We start from the raw sequence: 27918 nt of genomic DNA on the forward strand, positions 1-27918 counted from the left end.
ATGAATCTAGCTGAATGCATGAATTAAGACCTATGTATAAATCTTAATACATAATGTTTTATGTAAAAATCTTATGGATGAGCTTTATGCATAAGGCTTCACATGCGTTATGTTTTTATGCATAAAGCTTTTTTATTCATAGAGTTTATATATGTTATCAAGGTAAGATCTCTTATCCATGTAAGACAAGATCATGTTTATTACACCATTGGGTGATGGGATTAAGGGTTAGCATCTCTTATCCATGTAAGACAAGATCATGTTTATTACACCATTGGGTGATGGGATTAAGGGTTAGCATAGTGCATAAGGCTTATAGCATAGAGCTTATGCATAAGACTTATGCATATGGCTTATGCATAGAGCTTATGCATAGAGCGTATGCATAAGTCTTGCATAGAGCTTATGCATAAGACTTATGCATAGAGCTTATGCATAAGACTTATGCATAGAGCTTATGCATATGGCTTATGCATAGAGCTTATGCATAAGTCTTGCAACCTTATTATGCAAGCTTATACTTAAGGCTTGCAAGCCTTACTATGCATACGATTGCATAAACCTTATTCATAAAGCTTGCATAAGACTTACGTATAGAGCATTACACATAAGCTTATGTATAGATCATTATGCATAGGCTTTATGCATAAAGCTCTATGCGTTCAGCTTTAGGTGTAGGCTTCTATGCATAGAGCTCAATGTGTAGGCTCTATTTACAGAATCTATGCATATAGATTTTTGCATAAGGCCTTTATAAATAGCTATTTATGAATAGAGATAGCTTCTCTCTCCATCCTTGTTCTAATTACCTTCTTAATTTTGTATGGAGAGAAGATAAGCTAATGTATAAGTTATTTTTAAAATCTCCCTCAACGGCTGGGGAAAAGAAGCCCGTTTGACGCTTTTTTTAATATTTTTAAAGTCTCCCTCAACAACGGCTGGGGAAAAGAAGCGCGTTTGACGCTTTAAATGTTATTTTTAAAATCTCCCTCACACGGCTGGGAAAAATAAGCCCTGTTTTATGGTTTACATAATGCTTTGTGTACATAATGATTTGTATTTAATGAGCTACATATACATGTTATCCTGCTAGATGGAGCCTCTCAATCTTGAAGAGAGAATAGCGTGTCCATGCATGCGATGTAAGTACCAAATCTTTCGAAAACGAAGGATTTGCAACCAGCATGTTCATGACGCTAGCATATTTCCAATGGAGCGCTTGCAAAATTTACGGTTTCAATCGTACAACCAAGCAAGTGTGCAGTCGCATCTTGATAACATTGCGCCTGTGAATTCTCGTCCCCAACAAAGGATGAGGATATCGCAAGAGGGAGTGACAGATGGAGCTGTGAATTCTCGTCCCCAATAACTCTGAGCCATGGCTCTCTGCTTTGGAGCAGGGACATCTGCCTCACCATCTGGCTTCCCGACGCCAGTTCCCACACCCGTGGGTACGACAGCAGCTCCCACACCTCATACCACACAGCCTTCCACTCCTCTTACAGCTCGATCTACCACCTCTTCACATAGACGGCGCTCAAGTAGTAGGTCTTCAGGGGGAGGTTGTTGTGGTGGTAGTGCCACAGATGCTGTGACACCACCACCACGTGAGCGTCGTCCTTCGCTCTCATCTGTTGATAGCACACCCATAGGGTCACCTTCCACTCCCTGGGGTGCACATGACCATGACAACAGCAAGATATACACAATTAGGGATGGGGCACCAATAATGAATAGTGCAGGGAAGGCAATGAAGACACGCATTCGATAATTGTGCACTATACAGTTTCACGACTCAGTCATGACTAAATGGGATCAGCAAGATAAGGGAAAAAAAATTATATAAATACAAAGATAAAGCAAGAGTTTCAGCCATCTGACCCTATGAATGTCGTCTCTAATGAGTGGATACAGTATACAGCTCGCATTTTGATGGGGCATCGTAGGTCAGAGGCGAGGGATGCATTTAGACAGGGGAAAGAGAAACCTGTTTGGCTAGATGACAGGGAGTGGGCAGCCATTGCTCAGGAGCTCACAGAGACACCAGAGAGGTTTCAACAACAAAGAGAGGCGGCAAGGGCAAGACTCCAAACAGTAGGGGCTTCTCATCTTGGGAGTGGTGGTTACGAAACCATGCGCCATGAATTCGTAAGTATTTGTAGCAATTTTATTTATGTAAATGTATGTATGTGGGCTAAATGTTGATTTTTAAAAGTTATAATTGTTAATCGTTTGTGTAGGAGTTGGCCATGAATCGCCCACCAAGTAGGCGAGAGGAGAAGTACCCTCACAAACATGGCCTTGTGGCCTTATTTGAGATGCTTGAAGAAGAAGGAGAGACCGTCAATTGGGAGGCATTACCATGATGTAAGATGACCTTCAAACTAATGGTATATGATCAAAACATTCTTGAGTATTAATGTTTAATTTAATTTCTTGTTTATCGATCTGGAAAATAAAAAAACGAGCACGGTTGTTTTTGTGCTCTATTTTAGACAGAATGGTGCTGTCTGTTTGCTGTTGTTGATCCTGTTCATTGCAGGCAGCCAGGCAACAGCCAGGAAACACTATTCTGCCCAAAAAAAAATTTTGGTACAGCGTCGGTATATTCCCCGGTATATACACCAGTATATTCGCCGGTCTCGGGGGGGTCACTATATATAAATCCTCTATATCACGTGCGTTCAAGGCCTATTTAAAAAGTCCCTTATCTGTGAATTTTTTAGTGAATATAATGTATCCTTTCCTATTCAAATCTGTAAATTTTTTTTAAAATACAATAAATAAATCCCCTCTGTAAATATATTTCTGTAAGTTTTAAATATTTAAAATGTCCTTCTGTTGAACCCACGTGATACTTACATATTTATACGAGTGACCCCCCCGAGTCGCCGGTATATCTGCCGGTATACATGCCGGTAAAGCCGTCGGTATAGATGCCGGTGAACGTCCGTGTAGGGGCAGGTATACACCCCAGTATAAGTGCTGGTATAGTAGCCGGTATAGACGCCGGATTAGCCGTCGGTATTAGCACCGGTGAGACGTCGGTATAGACACCGGTATAGGTGCCGGTATTGTTCCCCGACGCTTATACCGACGTCGTCGTTCCGGTGCATATACCGGCGTTTATACCGATGAGACGGGGCTTTTTTAGACCCCGTTCAATGACGTCGGTATAAGCGCCGGTATTAGGCTAACATGTAGTAGTGCTTCTATGAGGTTGTTTTCTTTTCTTCTTTGTATTATGTAAAAGTAATTTTCTTTGGATAAACTAGATTTTTTAAGAGCATTTCTTTTCTTTTATGAGATTGTTTTTAAGCTATAGGGTTTTGTACTTTTAATACTCTCAATTTACTGGCCTATGATTGAGAGGTTTCTAGTCTATCTTTTTGTAAAGGTGTTCTTATACATATGATTTAATATAAGATAGTATTACTTGATATAAATGAAGAAATATGACTTCCAAGTGGCCTTAAAGAAAACTTTAAATTGGATAGTCTCATTCATGCAATGCTATTCTTCACAAAGACTTTGAATATAGAATATCATTTACTTAATGAGCATAAAGTATCAAGCAAAATCAATGCACATTCATCATAGTAGTGACACTATATATGTTATGAGGAGTAATTCATGCAATTTATATTCCCATGTTTTTATTTATCATGAATTCTCCTAGATGGGTTTAAATTGGGATGCCTTTCTAAATTAGCCTACTTTGAACGTACATGGGTGACTCTATATATGCGTGACAGTATTGATTGCATCGTTTCAATTATTTGGTTCTATGTGGATATTTGTGTTGGTAATTTAATCAATTAATTTATTACTTGATTGAAAAAAGTTGATTTAAGTGCAGATTCGTGGGTTGGATAATGGGGACGAGCTCGTGGGTTCATGTAGATTTTGATCTCGACTTTGGGCATCAACAGATTATAATTTCATCTTGTGGGGCTCCCGTTGTTTATTCCAATTTGGGCAGCATCCATATTATTCTATGCTAGAGAAATTTTTTTTACATTGGATGTATGAAAGATCTCTTATTATAAACATTGATTTTTGGTATAGAGGTTATAAATAATATTTGGGTGAAAGCACATATAGGTGGCCCTGAAAGTAGTGTCAAGGACATTGCTTTTTTTGGTGCTTAAAAGTGACTACCAATATAATTAAAAGAAAAGGAAATTTATATTTTAAGTATATTATTAGCATTTTAAATTGCTAACCAACAAACGATGGTAAGCGTTAATGACCTCCCGCCTGCCACCGAACTACTTCCTCTTGCCCTCCCAATCCCCCCTTTCTCCCTCTCATTGTGCGTTTAGGATTCACTTTTCTCGGATATGCACTTGTGCAAGCCTCTCTATGTACACAAGCAAGCACTTTTGTGAAGGACTTCTCTATAACCCTCTCTTGTTGAGTGTTGCCCATGGATACAAACTGTGTAGCTACATATATAACTGCCCAAAGGTATGCAGATTTTAATTACATAATTACTGGGGAGTTGTGGTGGATACTTAGAGGAAATATTAACACTTCTTAAAATGGTTATGTATTGTCACAAGAAAATGGAGACATCTCCATCACAGCAACTGCACCAAGATACAACTTGTGCAACTACTACAAATATGAGTATTTCTCAAGAACTTGTAGAAGAATGTAACAATGAGGCTTCTACATCTAAAAGGAAGACTTTGAGAGCATATTGGGCAGAACACAAACAAAAGCAACAAGTAAGATTTAATAATATGGTGACTCAATATAATGGTTTGGTAGATGAGCAAAGAAGATGTAAGATATGCTAGGCTATGGTGCAATGCTTTGATCAAGAGACTATGGGAATGGACTCAAGTATTCGAAAGGAGATTTTCTAGCAACTTCTTTGTCAACCTTGCCTTGTGAGCATGCAAGATAAAGCTTCAAAAATTGAAGCTACAATTCTCAGTAATGTTCGCAACACCTTGAACTGAGTGAAGGTGCCAAGGTCGTTAAGCTGATCTTTTCATGAAGAAATCAGCCCTCACAATGGTGGTGAATGGTGAAGGTAGTGAAGAACATGACATGAGTCTTCCACAAGATGCAAAGGTTTTAGGGGTCCATATAAAAGAAATTTGTATTCAGCAAAATATCGGTTATTAATTGATAAAGATGGATTAATGCCTTTATCTGCATGCCAAAAACATGGACACAACACTCATATCACTCAACAGGTCAAAGACCTTGTATTTTCTTTTTGGTCAAGTGAGACAAGGGTCTCCATTAACAACACGAAAGATGTTTGTTGCAAAATATTGGCTAGATCTTCACATGTGGAACATCCAATTTATCTTCTTTTTGATGAGCCTCGGGTGAGCAAATTGTCTATTGGCATCTAGTGAGAAGTAGTTAGTACATGCATATTTCTATTTGTGTTTTCAACTTGAGTTGTGTTGAAGAGTATCTCCCAATCCACTTCTCCATGATGGGACTATTTAGAATGCAAAATGTTTCACCTTTTGGTGTAATGCTTCATCCACTGTTTCTTACCTTGATTTTCCTTGTGGCACATTAGTGATTTGTCGGTCATCCTCGAGATGTTTTGAGATATACACGAGACACTCTTCAAGAAGCCCTTACACCACAGAGACAGAGTGCAGTAACTAGACAATGTCACGGGGCTTTACCTCATCGCACTTAGGAGCATAAAACAGCTCAAACCGAGAAGTTAATCTACTATAATCTATTCCAAAACTGCATAAACAAGATGTGTCACTCACCTCATGATTTCTTGTGCTTGGATTCTCATAGGAGATGATGTTGCTGCATATCCAGGATCGAAGATCTCACAACACTATTTTGAAAAGGTTTAAGCCTTTTTTTTAAAAAAATTGAAAGACCGTACACCTGTTGTTGTATTGCACATGTACAAATGATTTTTTTTAAAGGATGCAGTCAATCAAATGCACCATCACTAGTTTGTAATCCATGGGGCATCATTTGGATATACTTGCTTGATATGTCTTACAGCGGCAGAGAGAGCCGCTCATGGTTGTTCCGCATCATACAATACATATACGAGTGTTACATCTCTTTGGCAGACTATATTGTGTTCCATGCCTAATGGGTCTACCTTTCATGCATACAAATGTGTAATGGGAACATGTGATACATGTGGTGTGACATGATTGGGCCTGTGTCCTAGAGAGGGTGTGTACTAGAATTTGCAGATATCTGTTAAGGTTTTTGAAGATAAAGAAATGGGACAGGATGAGGAAGGAAACAAGAAAACACGTAAAGATATTGTTCACAAGAAAATGTTTCCAAGAGATCTTCTACAATTATTTAAATACCACCTACAAAAATTCATTATGCATAATTTTATATATAGGTGGCAAGCCCATCAATTCAAGGAATGTGTATCATAGTTTCCTAATGATGTGGTATCTGTAGTAGACTTTGCACAGAACTAATCCTTCAAATAATGCTGATACATCAGATGACGATGACAACTCATGTGGTTTTGATAACATTCATGGTCCCATTTATGTGGGACATTATGATTACTTGAGTGATGCCCTTTATGTCAAAGATAACTTTGTAGTCCCTCCCGAAGAGGAGAATGAAGAAATTGTTGATTTCTACCTTGTCAAATGTACATAAGTTAAAGGGTTGGCAAGTAATGATCAAAGGGATGCATGGGGTAATAAGATTAATAAATATACTTATTTCATGGAGGGACACTGGTATAATCCATAGGAGATGACACACGTATGAGCTTTGGGATGATCAACCAACTATTTTCATACACACAAATTCGGTTAGAGCAATTAAGTTTCCTATATGGAGCCAGTGTAAGACAGTCAAGATTAATAAAAATTCTTATTTCATGGAGGGGCTCTGGTATAATCCATAGGAGATGATGTGTATGATCTTTGGGATGATCAACCAACTATTTTTATATATACACATTTGGTTAGAGAAATTAACACTACGATAAAATGAGGGTTTGGCAGTGAAAATAGCAACGCTTTTATAACTAGAAGGGTACGGAGATGTTGGGCCTATATTGCTGCTATTTTCGCTGCAAAACAAGTTCACTGCTTTAGCAGCGAAATAGTACTGCTAGTTTCGCTACTGAGCAGTGAAAGTACTATATAATAATAAAAAAGCTAGGTCAGACTAGGGAGTCTGCACAAGACTCCCCAGTCTACCCCAGCTCTTTTTTTTTTAATGTAGACACCAGGGATTTCATTAACGTCTTCACAATTTCGTGATCACGTTAACAAAACCTATTGTTAACATATTAAAACTTGTGATCACATTGTATATTCACATGACCTAAGCAATGACCTGCCAGAACCCACTAGTCCCGTAACACCTTCGGGCTTCTTGTTTTCCCGGCGGGCCCGCCGGGATAAGCATATATCCCGACGGGCCCGTCGGGAAAACAAAAAAACACCGGCGGGGTTCAGTTCTGTTTATAAACACTGCCCGACACCCATCGTGGAACTTTTGGGGAGATAGTCCTTGTTTTGGGGGCGTGATATCTCTCCTCAAAGTACTTGTAGAGCTCTCGAGTTGCTAGAAGTGTCCTCTTGGGAAGAGCAACCTTATCTTAGGGGCTGTCGTCTTTCCTTGTAGGCACTCCTAAGGCTATTGAGCCACTCGTCCTTAGTTCTTTGAATTGGGGGCAGGGTTCGTAGCTAATACTTGCGGAGATTTAGGGACAAATTTGGAGTCATTCAGCTTTGCATTTGAGCTACGTAGGTAATCTACCTCATTCTGTTTTATGAATGGTTTGATGGAGCCAAGAGTCCTGCTTAGGGGCTTGTATTGGTTCTTGATACTTGATATAGTTTAGAGTATACAAGGGTCTATTGTCCTATACTAGAGTATTGGGCAAGCATAGATCTTTGATTTTCTTTGTGAATGTTAGAGAAGGTCTATTGTCCTATACTAGAGTATTGGGCAAGCATAGATCTTTGATTGTGTAAAGTATCCTTAATTGGGTACAAAAGGCATCCTTCATTGGGGGTGCAATGTGCATGATAGTTTCGAAGTAGTTTTGTAGTCAGACCTTGCAAGATAGTTTCGAAGTAGTTTTGTGTTATGTGATGATCTTTTGTATTTGTCAAGATAGTTTCGAAGAAGTTTGTCTGCTAATGTATGTTTTGTAATACGTGAGTGACTTTGTTGTTTTTTCATTTGTGTATTCATTGTTATATGCTTGGTTGAATAGGTTATTTGTTGAGATGGAGGACAATGTTGGATCCAGTGATACCTCCAATAGAGTCCAAATTCCAAATAGTAGAAAAAAAAAGGCACCTGGAATAGAGTGGCAATATGCAATTAACGTTGGTGATCGATTCATAGATTGGGAGTGTAAGCTATGCCATGCAGTAAAATCAGGTGGGGCAAGTCGACTAAGAGAACACTTTTTAGGCGGACCGAAGAAAAAGTCATGTACCCACCCCTCTGCACCTATAGTGGCCAAACGCATAAGAGAAGAAATTCAAAAGAAAGATTCAAGAAAACATGACACTCCTACCGTTAATGTATCAAGGCAGCAAGAACACTGTTGTTCTAATCATCAAACTCCCGCTACATCGCCTGCTTGTACTCCGAACGTCAATGTGCAACCAGAAAGTAATCTACCCAATGCATCTTCCTGCAAGCGAAACTTTGACGTAGGAAATATACCCATGCGTCAAACTTCATTGCAAGAAAGCCTACGTCAAGGTCGGCTCGATGATGCACAACTCGCCCTTGCTGAAGCGATTTACTTTTCTGGGAGTGCTATGATGATGGTGGACAGTGAGCATTGGAAGAGAGCCTGGAAGAAAATTGGTGAGTTTGGACCAGGGTTTTCACCGCCTACGTACCATGCTATGTGAAATGATCTATTAGAGAAATGTTATGCGCAAGTAAAAGAACGTGTACAAAGAATAATTCTTAGCAATATAGAGCTTTCTGGATGTAGTATAGTAAGTGATGGATGGTCTAATGTACAAAGAAAATCATTAATTAATATAATGGTTATTTCACCTAGAGGTGAGACTTTCATCCGTGCCGTGGATTCTGCTGGTTCAATCAAAACTGGGACTTACATTGCTCAAGTCATTAGCTCTGTGATAGAGGAAGTGGGTGCCAAAAATGTAGTCCAAATCGTCATGGACAATGCAAAGAATTGCAAGAATGCATCCAAAATCTTACAGCGACAATATCCACATGTTTTTCCGGTAGGCTGTAATACTCATAGTTTGAATCTTGTATTAAAAAATTGGTATAAAAGTGATGATACCAAATAGTTTGCCTCAATCGTCGACACTTCTCGCCAGCTTGTGAGATTCATGCTCAAGAGACAGAGAGTGTTAGATATTTTTTGACCTCGCATGTCAGTTATGTTAAAGCTTCCAGCGCAGACTAGGTTTTGCACTCACTTTTACACTTTTGAGTCTCTTCTTCGAAATAAAGATGCAATTTGCGAAACATTTACATGCATGGCATTTCATGACTGGGAGAGCACTCAACTTGAAAAAGTGAAAGAGAAAATCAAAGTCTTGAAGGCAGCGCTTACGAGAAGAAGTTGGTGGAACAGTGTGATGGATGCATACCATGTAATGATGCCTGTTATGTATGCCGTACGAAGTCTTGATCAAAGAGCACCTAATCTCAGGAAAGCATGGATGCAATGGTGGACTGTCCAGCGGAGTTTGGAGTGTCCTGAGAAATTAGAGCATTCAGTGGTGGAAAAGCAATGGCGTGTACCATTCTCCAGTAGACAAAGAAAAGTCCTATTGAAGTACTTTCATGCTAGATGGATTGGAGCGCATTTACCACTACACAGTGCTGCTTACATGTTAGATCCTAAATATTGGAATATGGATCTGATGTCCAACGTTGAGGTGGTGCAAGATTTGTATAAAGTGGTAAACACTTTCTATAATAATGTTGATGATCGTGTAAAGTGCATAAAGGAGATGACCTCATTTCGATTGAAAGAGGGTTTATTTTCCAACTCCCTTGTTCAACAAATGGCTAGAGCAACCTACATGGAAGTGGTGGATGATGAATGGTGGTGAGCAATATGCTTTATTGCGCAACCTTGCGATGAAGGTTCTAAGTCAGTGCTCTTCAAACTCAGGCTCAGAAAGAAACTGGAGCATGTACAAATATATTCACAGTACTATTCGCAATCGACTTCTTGCAGATCGAGCAGATAAACTTGTTTACATGTATTGCAATGAAAAGATCTTGCGAGACATTGAAAGCAAAGAGTATGAAGAAGATATGCCCAGATGGATGTACGATTGTGTGATGATGTAGCAAACGAGAACTTTGATGTTGGACGCACATCGTGCACTACCCTTGAGATAGAAGACAATTTAGACATCGACTTAGATGAGCTTAATTTAGCAGACGAGAGGGTAAACGGTGAAAGAATTTTGGAGCAAGATACTGACATAGAGGAAGAAGTCATTTCATTAATTTCATAAAAAGTACTTGTACAAATGATCGTATTTGGAGAAATTATCAATACAAAAGTAGGATTTATGTCTTTCTTAGCTTTCATCTTGAAATAAATTACGAATTGCACTAGGAGTTGCATCTAAAGGTCCTGGTGGTTTATATTCGCTAACCATGTCGAACACTGTATAAATACCTTGATTTATTGGGACACTGCACAATGCACATGTGGAAATATTTTGCATTTGCCTCACTAAACATATTAAGTGGTAGTAGTGTCCACAGGGTAGTATATACTGGCCGCTCCACCCATCGAATACTTTGTAACATACAGGACATTGGGGGGTGGAGAAACTAGTAGCCTCAGCAGAAACTCCCACAAGATCAGGATGTATCAAAAAATGGGAGATGTGGTTCCCTTGGCGCACAGGAGCAATACGTGAAGAGATGGTCTGTACATCTTGGCTGATCTTTGTGAGCTGCTCTTGAATCCCTCTATTGGCCGGGGGAGGAGTTGATGCTTGAGATAATCGCTCAGCTTCTTTCTCCTTCTCTGCTAGCTATGCCCCTAAGCTTTCTTTGATCTTGTTTAACTCCAATCCAGTGCCCTCCACCATGAGAGCAAGTTCCTCCCTTGTGAATGTCACTGTCTCTTCACGTATGTCATGGGTGTTGACAGTGGCCTCTCTGGAGGCGAAGTCCACTGGAGTTTCTAGGATAAATTGTGCATATAGCATCTTAGCAAAATAGAGTGGAGCGTCGGCGTTATGGAGAGGACGACCGTACACCTCCAAGAAAATGGGCTCGACATTAATTTTGATATCATTATGAGTGCAACGCGAAACCTTCCATCTTCCCTTCTTAATCTCGCCATCTGGACATGTCCATATTTCCTTTATCATCTCTGTGGTTACGCGTTTGTTTATGTCTTTCCATTGGGCATAAGTAGGATTTATCCATTTCGACAACCTGCATGCTGTTCTCGTAGCTTCGCGGGCTGTCAGGCCATGTGCAAGGGCCTTCATTCGCTCATATGCCTTCTTGGCTAACTCTTGATGCTCATTTGCTTGTGCTTCTGCCATATCTGCATGAACGTAAATGACTTTAGGATTTTAATGAACTGTAAAGGTCAACGTAAGATAAATTGACCATTACCCTCAAAAACTTAAAGTTTAACACCACGAGAGGAGATATGTATTGCAAAGACTCAATGAGAAATATCCACTTGACTCAAAAAATACTTCAAACAATGCGCGCACATCAAATTTTGAAGAGAAAACATAAACTTAAACACCACAAGAGGAGAGAGATATTGCAAAGACTCAATGAGATAATATTTCAAACAATGGGCACATATCAAATTTTGAAGAGAGACAAACAAAGTGCCATTCTTGAAACTTAATCTCCTGATACTATATCATTTTACAAAATTGGGGTGAATGACACCGATAGCTCTACAAGAGGACGTTGTGCCCTCGTTGGGTCAGTATTTAGTGATCTAAAAAATTCCACTACTTGCAAAACAGATTTTCGCTCGTTGCGATTAGGTAGACACATCCGATTTTTGACTCTATAAATAATAGTATCCATGGTAACTTTGTCATAAGAACTATTGTCCATCCACAACTCTTGTACTTTTTGCCAAAAGTCATATAAAGTTTGTAATAAATACCCTAAAGCAAAAACATCAGATGCAGGAGTGTATGCATCTGCCAAAAACAGATCATAAAGTTCCGGGGCTATCCACGACCGTTTATTTCGCTCTCTATCTGCATAAGAGACTGCCTGTGCCACCTTCTCAGGGTTCTTGTCTGCTTCAAATACAAAATTGAGAGACACCCGTTTTTTGGGCGCTCTCAGCAGTAACCCCCAATCGATAATACCTACGCGTGGCTTCAACTCTTTTGTAAAATCCAACACTACATTGAATGGATGTAGGTCGGTATGTACAATTCCTGCCAAATGTGCTGCCACTAGGCCTTCCACCAGGGCATGCATAATATGTGGCATGGTTATTACTATTTGTTTTATTTTAAAAAGTTCTAGATGACTTAAAGGAATATTATCGGGCGGGGGTTGTCTCCATCCTCGATCCAAACGGAAAATTACTCTGGTGAACTCACTGAATCTGAAGGGGACCTTCAGAAGAGTATCACCAAGCGAGCCGCCATTATAGTATGGGAAAATAGTGATCCAAGGAGATTCTTTTGTGAAGGCAATACACCTGACAATTGATGGGTGTAGCACCTGCATGCCCTGCTTTACCTGGAAGCTCTCGAACTTGGCGCTGCCTTCTCCTTTGTAGTGCTTTTCGCAAAAAGTAATGTGCTCCGGCAAAAATGATATACCTCTAATTGTATACTCTTTTACTGTACCAAAAACACCAGAGCCTATTGTTCGCCCTTCGAGCAGAGCCCCGTGCGGGATGCCAATGAGGTGTGTGCACATAGAATTGTAGATTGTACGATTAATGGCACCTGTCCCACTCGCATCTGCCTGGCTGGACGTTGCAGCGACGTCCTGGGCAATGCGCACTCTTTTGGGAGTGACTCTGCATCCAGCGCCTTCATGCGCTTGCTCTCTTGGCTCTTTGCTCGCTCCATACAGCGTCCCATAACTGTAGACGATGCATATTAGCTTCAGGCGGGGCAGCATCTCTAAGATCATTGCATGCTACACGCATGCTCCCCAAAATAGTTCGTGTTATATGTTGATGGTTGAAATTTGCTATCTTTTGTCTATCAAGCAACTCAGCGTTGCCTTCGCTTCGAAGTCGACGCTGTGCATTTTCCCATATCTGCTCTAGTAGATCTCGCATGAGTATCTCAGACTCATTGATCTTTTGACGATGCCATCTGCACATTGTGACACTGTGATGTGACTGCTTCAATGCGAATTGCTCGTAGAACGATTTTACGCTCTTCAGGGGAAAGCATGTTGGTCGTCTTCGTAAATCTAGCAAATATCACTAAACACAACAAAAACAGAATATTAAACAACATTACTGAAATCAACATCAAGCAAACATGAGAGAACAGCAACAAGTGTATCATTACTTATCAATGTTCAAACAAAAACGGAATATCAAATAATTTTACTGAAATCAACATCATCCAATACATCATCAAACGTGAGAACAGCAACAAGTGTATCATTACTTATCAATGATCAAACAAAAACGAAATATCAAACAATATTACTGAACTCAACATCATGCAATACATTATCAAACGTGAGACAACCGCAACAAGTGCATCATTACTTATCAAGTGTATACATGTTGCACTCCTCATCTACACACCTATCGTGACAGAGAGAGAGAGAGAGTTGTGAAGTGTATTATGAGAGAGAGAGAGAGAGAGGGGGGGAGAAAGAGAGAGAGGTGTGACAGATAGAGAGAGAGGGGACATTAGATGACATTTTTAATAGTTTTGTGAGTTCCTAAAGAGAGGAAAATAATGTTTTGTATTCCTAAAGCACTCCTCATCTACACACCTATCGTGATAGAGAGAGAGAGTTGTGAAGTGTATCATGAGAGAGAGAGAGAGTTGTGAAGTGTATCATGAGAGAGAGAAAGAGAGAGAGAGAATTGTGAAGTGTATCATGAGAGAGAGAGAGAGAGAGAGAGGGGAGGAAGAGAGAGAGTTGTGACAGATAGAGAGAAGAAACATTAGATGACATTTTCAATATTTTTGTGAGTTCCTAAAGAGGAAAATAATGTACTGTTTTATTTTTTTAGTAAATAGAGGGAGAAAAAGAATTTATTAGGAATTATGTATATTTTAAGAGAAAAAAAAAGAAATCCTCATCTACACATCTATCGTGTTGTGAAGTGTATCATGAGAGAGAGAGAGAGAGAGAGAGAGAAAGAGTTGTGAAGTGTATCATGAGAGAGAGAGAGGGGGCAGGAAGAGAGAGATATTCATTTTTTCGAGTTACGATATTATGAAATAAAACGTAAAGTCAATATGATGTAAACTTTGATCCATGAAATACTCATGCCGCGTTAGCAACCAAGTATCGCAGGGATCACACACAATAAAAACAATACAAGTCAAATCAAGCAAATTTACGACATTTTTTCGACCGCGTTAACATCACATGCCGTAATATGCAAGCAAATTTACGACATTTTTTTGACCGCGTTAACGATCAAATGCCGCAATATGCAAAAAACAATATATGCACTAGCGGACGACACCAACTTGCCGCGTTAATGACAAAATGCTGCTCGATTCTATGGGAATACGAATAGGATACGGACATACACTAGCCGCGTTACCGACCATATGCCCGCATTTGACAAAGGGAAGGGAAGGGAAGGGAAGGTGACATTGCCATAATGATACTATGCTTGCTGCGTTAACGACTAGTACCACTACGGCGCGTGCCATACTTACCATAGGACACAGACCAGCCACGTTACCGACTGAGTGCCCCAGGGTAAGCACCATTCCGAAGAATGGCCTTACACACACACCCCTTGTGTGGCGAACCACCCACATCCTGCCGCGCATTGCAACAATGGGCGGCTGCCCGCACGAACACACACCCACACACACACACAAACACAACTCTCATTACCTGTGTATACTGTCAGCAATGAACTCCCAAAGGGTCCCCCGGGTCTATATATATAGAAAATTGTAGCCCGCCGGGCTGGATGACGACCCCGGCGGGACCCGTCGGGTTTTTATTTTTCTCGGCGGGACCGTCGGGCATTGCAAAATCCCGGCGGGATTTTATCCGGTTATCAGGGAGCTTCCCACCGGCTTTTTTTGGGAACATGTTAACATGTTAACATGTTAATAACATGTTAACACATGTTATTAACAAAAAAAAAATTGTGATCACATGAATATAAAATCATTGGTAGACACAATAAAACTAACATAACCTTACATCATCACATGGACAAGTGTAATGTAAAACTTGACAAATACCAAAAAGAAAAGACATTTGCAAACCATGGTTTTAGGAATGTCAAAACTCAATTACAATACTTAGCGGAATTATATAAGTGTATGTTTCCAAAAGCCTCATATACAAGATAAAGCATAATAAAAACCTATAGAGCCACGAGGGGCTATCTAGATCTCATGTTGTGCGATTGGTATTGTTCCTTGCAGCTCCAGCCCCTTTGCTTCTCACATTTCCATTGCTACCGGCATGGGCATTTGCACCACCGTTTCTAGTTACATGATCTTAAAACACAATAAAACTAACACAAGCGAGAATCAATTTGCAAAAACACAGAGGTTTAGGGTTTAGGAATGTACTTACTTGCCATGCTTGCCAAGAATCTCCTCTAGTAATAACAATATATCCTTCATCTTGCACCTTATCAATAGAGCTTACGAACCCTGTTGTAATGCAAAATCATATTTATCTTATGTAGGGGGGCGGTCCTCAATATTTTAGAAAGTTGTTATTTAAGATAACCTTCTTTGATTAAAAGATAAGATGCAATTTGAGGTTAATATATACTTACAAATATTGTTGGGATATCGACTTCTCCTTCACATGTAACATCACACCTCAAGTTATTTGCCATCTATCCAAGAAAAAACATAAATACTTAAAACTCTTATGCATAGGAAGCTACCGGCATGCATAGGAAGCTACCGGCATGCGTTGGATGCTATCGGCATCATGCGTTGGTTACTACCGGCATGCATTGGTTGCTACCGGCTTTCATAAGTTGCTACCAGCATGCATAGGTAGCTACCGACATGCGTAGGAAGCTACCGGCATGCATTGGTTGCTACTGGCTTCCATAGGTTACCTACTGGCATGCGTTGGAAGATACCGGCACATTAGGGCCAAAAACGTCTCAAAATGGGCTGTGTAAGGAATTTCGCTAACTTGCTAATTAGTAGAATGTTGACGGTCAAAACGGCTCCAAATTTAGCCGTTTTGGATATTTAAAGCATATCTATCTGATTGAATACGTATCTAAGTACATATTTTAAAATCTAAAAAAAATATATTGTTTTCATGCTACTCTTTAATGGCTCGTCTCGAAATTTGTCCTCTTTTAGTGACTGCGCGGCAAAATGACCATTCCCTCCTAACGCGCTCTTATCCATTCTCCAAAAAAATTTCACTCTGCTTCTCTAAAAATTTCACAAGCTACATCTCATTCTCATTCTTCTGTGTCTCTCATGTTCTAATAGCTCTGCTTATATTTTTAACTCTGCTAGTAATGAGTGATACATCTAATCGCAAGTTTCATTTGAATATCAAGCTCAACCAAGAGTATGCAACTACACGGAGTGTCTACCAAAGATCCCTTTCATGTGCAACTGAAGCTCAACATCTTCGCAACGAAGGAAAGAAACATATTGACCTATGGACAGATGGAAGTCTATATCCACCGGATCCCAAAACAGGAAGGTATCCTTCTTTTCACACACCACATGATTTGATTAGATTTGTTGGTGATGGGGAGGATGGCTTACTTGGTTATAGTTCAAGACTATCTCAATCACATATTAATTATGCAGAATATACTACATATCTTCAAAATACTTCATCTTTGAATGCAACAAAAATTATAGAACTTGAAAACAAAATAGTGTCTTTGAAACAAGAAAATGATGATCAATTGAAAACCTTAAAAGAAACTCCAATAGGGTTAAGAGCACGAGTAAAACGAATGCGGGATGTAGTTAACTTAACAGAGAGATCTGGACAAAGAAAAAAAAGGTTGAAACTTGTAAGAGATCATGTTACTAACCTTCTAGGATTTGACATGTCTAATGCTCAGGAAAGGGTAAGATTTTTGAATGAGCTTATGAATAGGTCGGATATCTTGAAACTTTTGGAACTTCCTGAAAATCAAACTAAAAAAAAACTAGTCTTTCAACATCTATTAAAAGATATGGACTTATTAGTCCAGCCTTCCCAAATGCAAGAAGTTTGTGACACAGTGGGAGTGAGTAGAAAGGGATACAGAGCCATCTCTAAAACCTGGTTCAGGGTCCTTAAGTATTACAAAATCAAAGCTTTTGGGTTGCCTAGACCTCACAATGTTGGGAAATATAGAACTCTGTTAAATGAGGAAATTTCTAAACATTTCGGAGAGTATTTCCATATTGAGGGAACAATGCCATATGAGAGACAAAAAAAAAATCATCTTTTGAATACAACGTTTATAATAATATTTGGATGAACATTAGAAAAGTCCAATCTTTTATGGTGAGATATTACAACATAAGAGAAATAGATTGTGAAGGAAAACTTGTATTTGTTTTAAAATTAGATGAAGCTCAAATCCAAAAATGTTAAAAAATGGAAAGAATATCTATATCCCTAATGAATAAAGCATTGGACTATAGTCAAGGTAAGCTTGATTCTCCATACCACAAAACTCAATCAAAAATGGAGCTATGGTGGATTGGATCAGCTTAGGTACCAGTAGAGAGTCATGAAACATTAAAGTGGCTCTTCTCACAAACAGACATTCCTTCAGTTATTCAGAGCTAAAATACAGGTGAACACCTTCATGTAGACGACATAGGTGATTTCATTGTGGAATGGCATTTGAGTGCCGACCTCAAGGCGTTGAAGTGTATGTTTGGTGTATGTGGAGGAGCAAATACCAAATATCCATGTCTTTATTGCATGGCAAGCACAGGGACAAGAGAATGGCTTGCAGAAAATGAGATTGGAAAACCACCATCCAGAAATAATGTGAATGTTGTCGATTATCCAACTTCTATTAAAATATGGGATCCAATTCTACCAATACATTTAAAAAATGTGCATATATGTACATTGCATGCAGAGATAAGAATCTTGGACAAATTGCTCAGACTTCATCAGAACTATGCATATTCTATTAAGCCGACTAAACTTGCAGATGAGTGCATAGAAAAATGCGCAGCCTTGCTCTCTCAAATGGGTTTTCATGGTAGGGAAGTGCATCTTAAAAAAGATCCTGTTCTTTCTGGAGGTACAGGTGATGTTCTGCAAGATGTTTCAATGGGAGGAGCAAAAGCGAGAAGATTTTTGAGCAACCAAGACACCAAACAAGTCAATGCAATGTGGAACTGTTGGAAATAGCTATGTGTCATCACCACAAATGTCAAAAGTAGACCAGATGTAGCCAACAAACGTATGGAAGTTTGGAAAAAACTCGACAATTTTTTCAAAGTCCTTAGACAACAAGTTGGTTCAAATACTTATGCAGATGATTTCAAAAAAGCAATAAAGCTTTTGATCAAAGCTATCATAGATGCCTGGGGAGAAAAAGACATAACTTATTACTTGGTGAGTGTTCAGACTTATCAAAACAGTTAAAATATAAGTGTAATTTCTTAAATGTACTAACAAAAAATTGTCTTTGTAGCATATTCTTTACTTGCATGGACCATATTTTGCTACAGAAGGACCCCTTGCAACATGGAATACACAAGGAATGGAAAAGTCTCATTATCAAGCGAGAACTTCCTTCTTTAGATGTACCAGAAGAGGAGGAGGTGGTCAAAGAAGAAGCAATGCACTTAAAGAATTATTCAATTGGTTCTACAGGAGGCAATTACAAAGGATGAGATCAAAGACCCAGCAATCTGAAACTACACCAACACCTCAAGACAGAGACTAATGATTACTAACACATTTGTACCTCTAACAAAATATTTGCTGAAATATAATGTTCTTGCAAAATATTGTGTACATTAGTTTTTGATTCTCTTGGGACTACTTGGCATGTCACCTCTGTATCTCAAAAATTTTCTCCTTCTATAACCTCCAAGAAGATTGATATCTGACACCTCAGCTGCTGCAGCTGCATAGCTAGAGTAGCAAAGAAAGTATCCTGCTCTTGAGGCATTGAAACCTGCAGCATATCCAAAGATTCTAAGAGCAGCAGCTCTCTCCAGAAGCAAAACCTTGTTAGCATTTATTTGAAGGGGAGTATATCCCATGAACCTTGACAACACCTTCAAGGCAAATATTGGCAACTCAGCATCTTCAGAGAAGTTCATGTGGAATGCACAGAACACAGCCTTATCCAATGTAGGCAAGTAGTGCATGAGAGCGGATGAAGACCTTCTTGACCTAGTGTCTGTAGATTTCACTCTGCTGCCTCTAGCTCTTCCCAGAAAATCATCCTTATCAAGCAATTCAATCTGCAAGACAAAAACCTCAATTTAAAAAAATTACAATCACAATAACATTTTACAAAATATTAAATGGAAGCTACCTTCTGCAACTCATCCTCAATTACAACTTTGTCTTTCATCAAGTTGCATGAGCCAACCCTTTCCACTTTATATATTTTTATCATGAAGAGGAAGCGCAAGAGACCTCTCCTGAGAGAAATGAATCTGAGGATATTCTTGCAGGAGAACAGGCTACAGATAATGAGCAATATGAGGATGTAACACAGCCAGAAGATATGCCTAGTAAAGAGGAAGATGATGCTCAGTTTAAAAATCATTTGGCCGGTGTAATGGATGTGTTTATGCAGCTCACACAAAGTGAGAAGTTTGCTGAATTTATGAGATCCCGTTCTGAGCCTGAAAAGAAGAAGAAGAAAGTGCGTTCTAAGAATCCACCTCAAGGTCATAGTGGTGCCTTCCCACAAGATCCATGTTTTGGACAGTTTCCGAACATGCAACATGCTTTTGGTGCCAACTCTCAGAGTTCCTTTTTCGGACAGCCATCTATTCCTCAGCAGTCTATGCATCCAGGTTATTTTGGTGGTGGCTCTGTGTTCCAATCCATGACTGGGGGTTATCCTCAGGGATTATCCTCAGGGAGGCATGGGAATGCCAGGGACTTTTGGAGCTAATTTTCAGCCTGGTATGCAAGGGAATATGTATGGTGGTGTGTAGTCCGGAATACAAGGAAACATGTTTGGGGGCATGCAACCTGGAATGTAAGGAAATATGTATGGGGGCATGCAGCCTGGTATGCATAATGGTATGTTTGGAAACATGGCTGGAATGTATGGCATGCCAGGTGTGGGAATTGGTAATGTTGTTGACCCTATGATGGGCATGAATGTTGGGGGTAGCAATCTTGTGAAGCCACTTCCTTACGATAATCTAACGCCTATGGGTAAGGCGAAGGTTTATAAGGAAAAGGGAGCTACTCTGAAATTTGATACATTCAGTGGGGCCAAAGATAAGTTAAAAGCACTTACCTTCTTACAGCAGTTTGATGTTGCTTTTTCTAGTGGTAATTACACGGAGTCCTCTAAAGTGAGAAAAGCTGCGACTTTTCTCAAAGGCATTGCAGTGGTGGTCTACTCTTCTTTTGCAGGGCATAGCACCATCTACTAGGATACAATTTAAACAGGTGTTCTCTTCCGTATGGCTCACATCTACTTTTGAGGTGGATGTAATGACAGCATGGCACAAGTTGGATGCATCAAAGTGTGAAAATCTTGAGGATTGTATTAAGAAGTTTTGGGAAGCTTTACTTCTTATCGTGCAGTGTCTTTGTTTGAGCAGGTGGAGAAGTATTGTTGTGGGCTGCCCCCAAGGAAGTGCGTGACTATTGCATAAAGAATCGAGTAACAAATATGTCACAGATGATAGAGAATGCTATGACAGCAAATGCGTTACTCACTGGAGTCTCATCTGGATTTAAAGGCAGTAAGAACTCGAGCAAGAAATCTGAAAAGTCAGGGCATGCTTCACGTGATGCTAAAGGGTCTATAGAGAAGCGGTATAAGAAGTTGCCAATGCCCAAGAGAACTCCTGTGAGGAGAGACAAGCTTTGATGGATGCTCGGAAATGTTTTTACTGTATAGAAGAGGGACATATGTCTTTTAATTGTCCCAAGAGAAAGTCCCAAAAGGACTCTGACACCAAAGGAGAGTCCAAGTCAAAGAAACCAAAACCTTCTGCAGGGTTAGTTCCTGATCTTGTTGGGGAACAGCCAAGTGGTGAAGAGATTGAGTTGTGCAAGGCATGGGGCAAAGTGAGAGATCAAAATGCCTTGATATTCTTTGACACAGGTGCTAGAGCCAACTTTATTTCACCGGATTTGGTTGGCCGATTGGGGATTCGTGCAGAGGAGATGGGGTCTTTATATGAGGCTAAAATGGCTTGTCCTGGGTATGCAGAACCCGTCACTCCTATTATTGGGAAGCTCAGGCTTCATTTGCAGGGTTATGTGGACAACGAAGAGTTTTACATCATGCCACTTGATGGATGTGATGTTTTGTTAGGTATGCCATGGTGCCACAGAGTACATGCGGTGGTGGATACATACAATAGAAAAATCACTTTGACTCATAGAGGAAAAGAACATGTTTTCGATGTAAAACTTAAAGGGGAATCTGTTCCTATTGTATCAGCTTCGGCAATTTCATCAGTAATGAAAAATCATCTTTCCGCGTACTTGATTTATGTAAAGGATGCAAAAGATGATGAGTCTAAGTCTAATTTGTCTATGTTAGATAAGAACAGGAGTGGTTTCTTATGTGGGTTCCAAGATTGTTTTTCCGAGTCATTACCAGGGCAACTTCCGGAAAGGCTAGAAGATCATGCCATTGATCTAATTTCTGGTAGTACTCCACCAAATAGACCGCCGTACCATGTTAGTGCAGCCCCACAAGAAGAAATTATGAGTCAAGTACAAGAGCTGTTGAATAAAGGGTTGATACAACCTAGCTCATCACCCTTTTGCTCACCTGTACTCTTAGTGCAAAAGAAGGATGGTTCTTGGCACATGTGTATTGACTACAGGACGCTAAACAAGAATACCATCAAGAATCGATTCCCCATTCCGAGGATCGATGACATTTTGGACCGCTTATAGGGCTCCATAGTCTTTAGTCGAATTGACTTGAAAAGCGTATATCATCAGCTACATATTAGACCCGAGGATGTGCATAAGACAGCATTTCGAACCACGTTTGGGTTATATGAGTTCTTGGTTATGCCCTTTGGTTTGACAAATGCACCTGCCACATTTAACAAAATGATGGGACAGGATTTTTCGACCTCATAGAGCGTTTGTGGGCACATTCTTTGATGATATGATTGTGCATTCACAAACTAAGGAGGAGCATAGAAGGCATTTGGCCATTGTGTTTGCAGAACTCCGGAACCATAGGCTGGTTATTAATGGCAAGAAGAGTGAGTTTTTCTTGCAAGAGATACACTTCTTAGGGCATATTGTGTCTAAGCATGGAGTCCGTATGGATCCATCGAAGGTGGAAACAATTCTTAATTGGCCAGATTTGAGGACCGTGCATGATGTTCGCAGCTTTTTGGGATTGTGTTCCTATTCAGGCGGTACATACGGTATTTTACTGAATTTGCTTCGCCCCTTCATGCCTTAACAAAGAAGGCAACTCCGTTTAGATGGGCTGATCAAGAAATTATAGCCTTCAAAAAGCTTAAAGAAAAGCTTACTTCGGATCCAGTATTGGTATTACCGGACCTCCGAAAGGCTTTCGTTGTCCAATGTGATGCATGTGGAAACAGCATTGGGGCAGTTCTCATGCAGGAAGGACATGTGATAGCCTATGAGAGTCGAATATTGCAGGATGCCGAGAAGCATTTACAGGTTTATGAGAAAGAGATGTTGGCTGTAATTCATGCTCTTTCTACATGGAAACACTATTTGCTTGGGGCTGATTTCACTGTGCAGACAGATCATCAGACCTTGCATTATTTCCTCATGCAAACTAAGCTTTCAGAGAAGCATATGCGATGGGCAAACTTTTTGTCTATGTTCCACTTCCAGATTGTGCATGTGGAAGGCAAAAAGAATGTTGTGGCAGATGCTTTGTCACGCAAGCCACAGGTCTCAACAGTTTCACTTGCTTATCATCATGAGCTTGATGAAATGAAAGAGCAGTATGCCCATGATGAGGACTTTGAAAGGTTGTATGATCAGATGTCTTAGGGTTAGCGGCATGATCATTATCCTCTCAGAGATGGGTTTTTGTTAATGCATGGTAGACTGTGTGTTACCAGGCAATTGCGCCTCAAGGTTATGATTGAAAGTCATGCTCCACCGTATGCAGGTCATAGAGGTATTGACGCCACGGTAAAAACAGTGGAGACTTTATTTTATTGGCCAACCTTGAGAAGAGATGTTGATGCTTTTGTTAGGCAATGCATCGTATGTCAAAAGGTAAAGTTTGACCGTCAAAAGACACCAGGGTTACTACAGCCTTTACCTATTCCTGATAGACCATGGGAGAGCATTGCCATGGATTTTATATTTGATCTTCCACGGACACAAACGGGCAATGATGGCATTTGGACTATCATATGCAGGTTCAGTAAGCAGGCTCATTTCATTCCCGTGCGTAAGATGATCAAAGTTGATCATAGGGTGAAGTTGTTCATGGCGAACATCTTCAAGTATCATGGCTTGCCTACGTCTATCATTAGTGACCGTGATCCACGGATGACGAGTTTGTTCTGGAGAGGGTTGTTTGACAACATGGGTACAACTCTCAAGTTTTCATCTTCATTTCATCCACAAACAGATGGTCAATCGGAAGAGGCTAACTCTACAGTGTTAGATCTTCTTAAGTGTTATGTGTCAGAGCACAAGCAACAATGGGAAAAGTATCTTCCTTTGGTGGAGTTTGCATATAACAACACTGTCCATACCTCGACGGGCAATTGAGAATGTGGAAGGGGGAAAGAAGGTACCACCCATTTTGCACACAAAGGATAAGATCTTTGAGGCTGATCAGTATGTGGAGAATATGGATGAAGCTTATCGGAGAGTTAAGTTGGCACTCCAAAAAACTCAGCAAAAGCAAAAGAAAGCAGCAGACCGTCACAGACGTGCATTAGAGTTTGCATTGGTGGGTGATTGGGTTCTTTTGCGATTTGAAAAGGCTAGGCTCAAGAAGATGAAGGGTAAAGAGCACGTATTCCCTAAGTTGAGCATGCACTATTATGGGCCTTTTCAAGTATTGGAAAAGATTGGTGAGGTGGTCTATCGCTTGAAGCTACCAGATCACTGGAGGATTCACAATGCATTTCACGTGAGTCTCCTTAAACCTTTCCGTGGGGATGTGCCTAAGGATGTATCAGATGAGGCTCAGTCGGAAGTTGAGGAACTTGATAAGGTTCTTATTCCAAAGCAGATACTGGCACATAAGGAAAGAAAGGTACGAGGTAAAGTTTCCCGTCGCTATCTTTTGAAGTTCAGGAACTATTCACCGATGGATGCGAAGTGGATGGAGGAAGGTGACTTAACAGATTCACCTCAGGTTTTGCAGCTTTATCTCGATGCCCTATTGCAGACAGGTGCAGTCGATAGTTGCAAGTACAGTCCATGTGACTGCTATACGACTGTAGATACAAGTTCAGGCAGCACTGGCTCAGGCGTCGTTGGCAAAAACAGACAACAGGTGGCTGTTGTGCAGGTACTGACCTGTACAGTACAGGCGGCTGTAGAGAGTGTACGGACAGGTACAGTGAAGTAATGCTGACCTATACAGACTGTATAAGCAGGTACAATTCTGTACAATCCTAAACAATAGTGGGCGGTGCATCTCCAACTGCAGGCAGTACTTTATCAGAGCTTAGTTGGTGCATCAGTCAAGTGGTTGCAGGGAGGAAAGTACAGACAGTCTTTCTCAAGTGCAGACTGGTACGATCAGTCCCACGAGTGCAGAACCACGCACTGAATTGGTAAGCTCTAAACTTGTCCATCTTTCTTTCTTTCCATTGGCTTATGTCTGCTGCAGAGTTGTGTTATCTGGCCCCTTGTGAGAGGAGGGGTATGGCAGATTGAAAGGGTGGAAACAGAGATTGGACAGTGGATGTATATGTGAACTGAGTTGTGGAACCATGTACATGGGATATGCCAGATGTGTGCTCAAGGCTGCCCTACTGAATTGGCTTGGTTGATGAGAGGGAAGCACAGAGTGTTGCTTTTGTGGGACACAGATCTGTGTGTGAATCCTCTGTGCTAAGAGGTCTTGTGGACTGCCAGATTGGACATATAGGTGTATTCTCCTGGCTGGCTTTGTTGTACTCAGTTTCACATCTCTTTGAATTTGAATAAAGAAATACCGAAAGGGGCGCCAAGCTTTGGGGCCAACAGGTGTCGATTTCATTTCAGGTTTGGGGCACTCTAGCTCCAATTAATTTTGTTATTTATTGGACTATAAGTGGAAGGGTGACTGCTAGTCTACCGCACTTTGGTTTCTACCAGAGGCCGGTTTCAGCCCTGCTCCACATAAGCTGAGAGAATTACATTCCACAACACAACAGTGCGTGGGAATAGTGCACCGAACACATGCTCTGCCTCAAGAGTGGCCCCACACTTGCCATCATACATACTAACAAGGGTGTTGTGGACCACCTCATGGCATTTTGCTATTGTAGAGACAGTATGGCTTAGACATGTTGTCCAAGTATGGTATGACAAGCTATAAGCTTATTTCAGTGCCATTGGAGCAGAACACAAAGCTTTCCACTGCAGATATAGGTGAGCTTTTGGAGGACCCCACTACATATAGACGCATAGTGGGTAGTTTGATCTACATGGCCATTACAAGGCCAGACTTGAGCTATGTTGTTGCACTTGTGAGTTAGTTTATGCAGGCCCCTAGGAAGCCACACTTGGATGCGGCTAGACAGATCCTCAGGTACATAAAGTCCATAGTTGATTATGGACTTTTCTATAGGCTAGTACAGAGATACACTTGCATGGGTACACAAATGCTGATTGGGCTAGTAGTATTGCAGACAAGAGATCTACTAGTGGTTTTATGTTCTCATTTGGGAGTGCTGCTCTGTGAGTTGGAGTAGTAAGAAGCAACCAACAATTGCCTTGTCGAGTACAGAGAGGTAGATTACAGGGGTGCTGCTATGGCAGCGTGTGAGGTAGCTTGGTTTCAGAAGCTACTTGGTGGTGACATGGGAGAGCCCATGGATAGGGCAACTATCATATATTGTGACAACATGAGCAGCATACAGTTGGCCAGTAACCAAGTATATCATGCTAGAACGAAGCACATTGAGGTGAATTATCACTTTGTGAGGGAGAAGGTTCTAGCAAGAGATGTAGATCCGGTATATGTCAGCACAGAGAATCAGGTGGCTGACATCTTCACAAAGGCATTGGGCACAGAGAAGCTCCACAGGTTTAGGAGCTTACTTGGAGTCCAGTGTGTGGAGTTGAGCTCGAGGGGGAGTGTTGGGATATAGAGCTCAACTAGTGCTATGACGGACATTGATGACCCGCTTGGGTGATAGCTTCCGTATCTACACCACTAGCATGGTTGGTGAGATTATGGGTGATATGTGGCTAGTGGGATGACAGCCATTTTGGATTACTAGAGACTGGCATAGTTATACTATGCACACACACTAACGACAACATAGAAGACAATGTACATACACACATACACGACAAAAATAGTCCTAATTAGGATTTGAAATGCAATATAACATCAAAATAACATATTCATATAAAATCTCCATGTCTACAATTGCGATCCTTAGACTAGAAAGATATGGACTGTTGAGCTTGAACACTCCGCGACCACTGAGCCACATGGTAGTAGCCCATATGTCTAAAACCCACTACTGAGCCTGAACACTCCGAGAGGACCACTAGGCCACCTAGTGGTAGTAGGAGTCCACATGTCTAAAACCCACTACTTAATTTGTGCATATCCAAACATGGAGCGACTTCTAATAGCCATATCACTTCCAAGGCATGAACGCTCGGGCCAACCAAATGCACCAAGGTTCTTACACAACAGCAAATGTCACTTAGATCAATTATCATAGCCAACCATGGGCTAGTACAATCGGAGCCACCTCTTCTCAATCAAACAAATTGCATCTAGATCACACCCACATTCGTGGAGATGGGTCAAGGTCTCGATCAACCATCTTCGTAATGCAATCCCCTACTTGGGTGAAATTGGTTCGATATAATAATAATCTATGGGGCACCTTCATAGACTTCACAACAACAATTCAATTGTATGAATAAAATATCACCGAGTAAACTATTGCAAGTGCAAGCAAGACTTCTCAGTCCTTAAGTCAACACTTTGAATGTGAGTCTCTCGTTTCATGTGTCCAACAAGTCGATAAGCTTAATTTTCTTGCTTGCTCGTCTTAATCCTTTAATTGATTCTAAGCCTTAATCTTAATTAAACATAGCACTTAGGCACGGTAATAACCTAGTCTTACATTTTCTTAATTACCATATTATTTTAGAGAGAAGATAGTCTAGTTTAGCAAGATTAGTCTACTGTAAAGATGTTTTTGATAATAGAGCTAGATTTAGAGACAACAATCTCTAGCTAAGGGCTTGTTCTCGCACACACCCATTCACTTGCATATTTCAACACCTCCCCTCAAGTGAATAACTCTAGCACACCTGGACCCTGTATACCAAGTTTCCCTCTTACTTGGTAGCCCACAACCAGTGCCTCAAGTCCCTAACTCATAGTCTTGGCACTCTCTCTCTATGTGTCCAAGGCTACTACAAGTGCTCGTAACTTTGACTAAA

The sequence above is a fragment of the Cibotium barometz genome, chromosome 22, assembly GCF_041138505.1.
Source record: "Cibotium barometz isolate CiBa-2024 chromosome 22, ASM4113850v1, whole genome shotgun sequence".
NCBI lineage: Eukaryota > Viridiplantae > Streptophyta > Polypodiopsida > Cyatheales > Cibotiaceae > Cibotium > Cibotium barometz.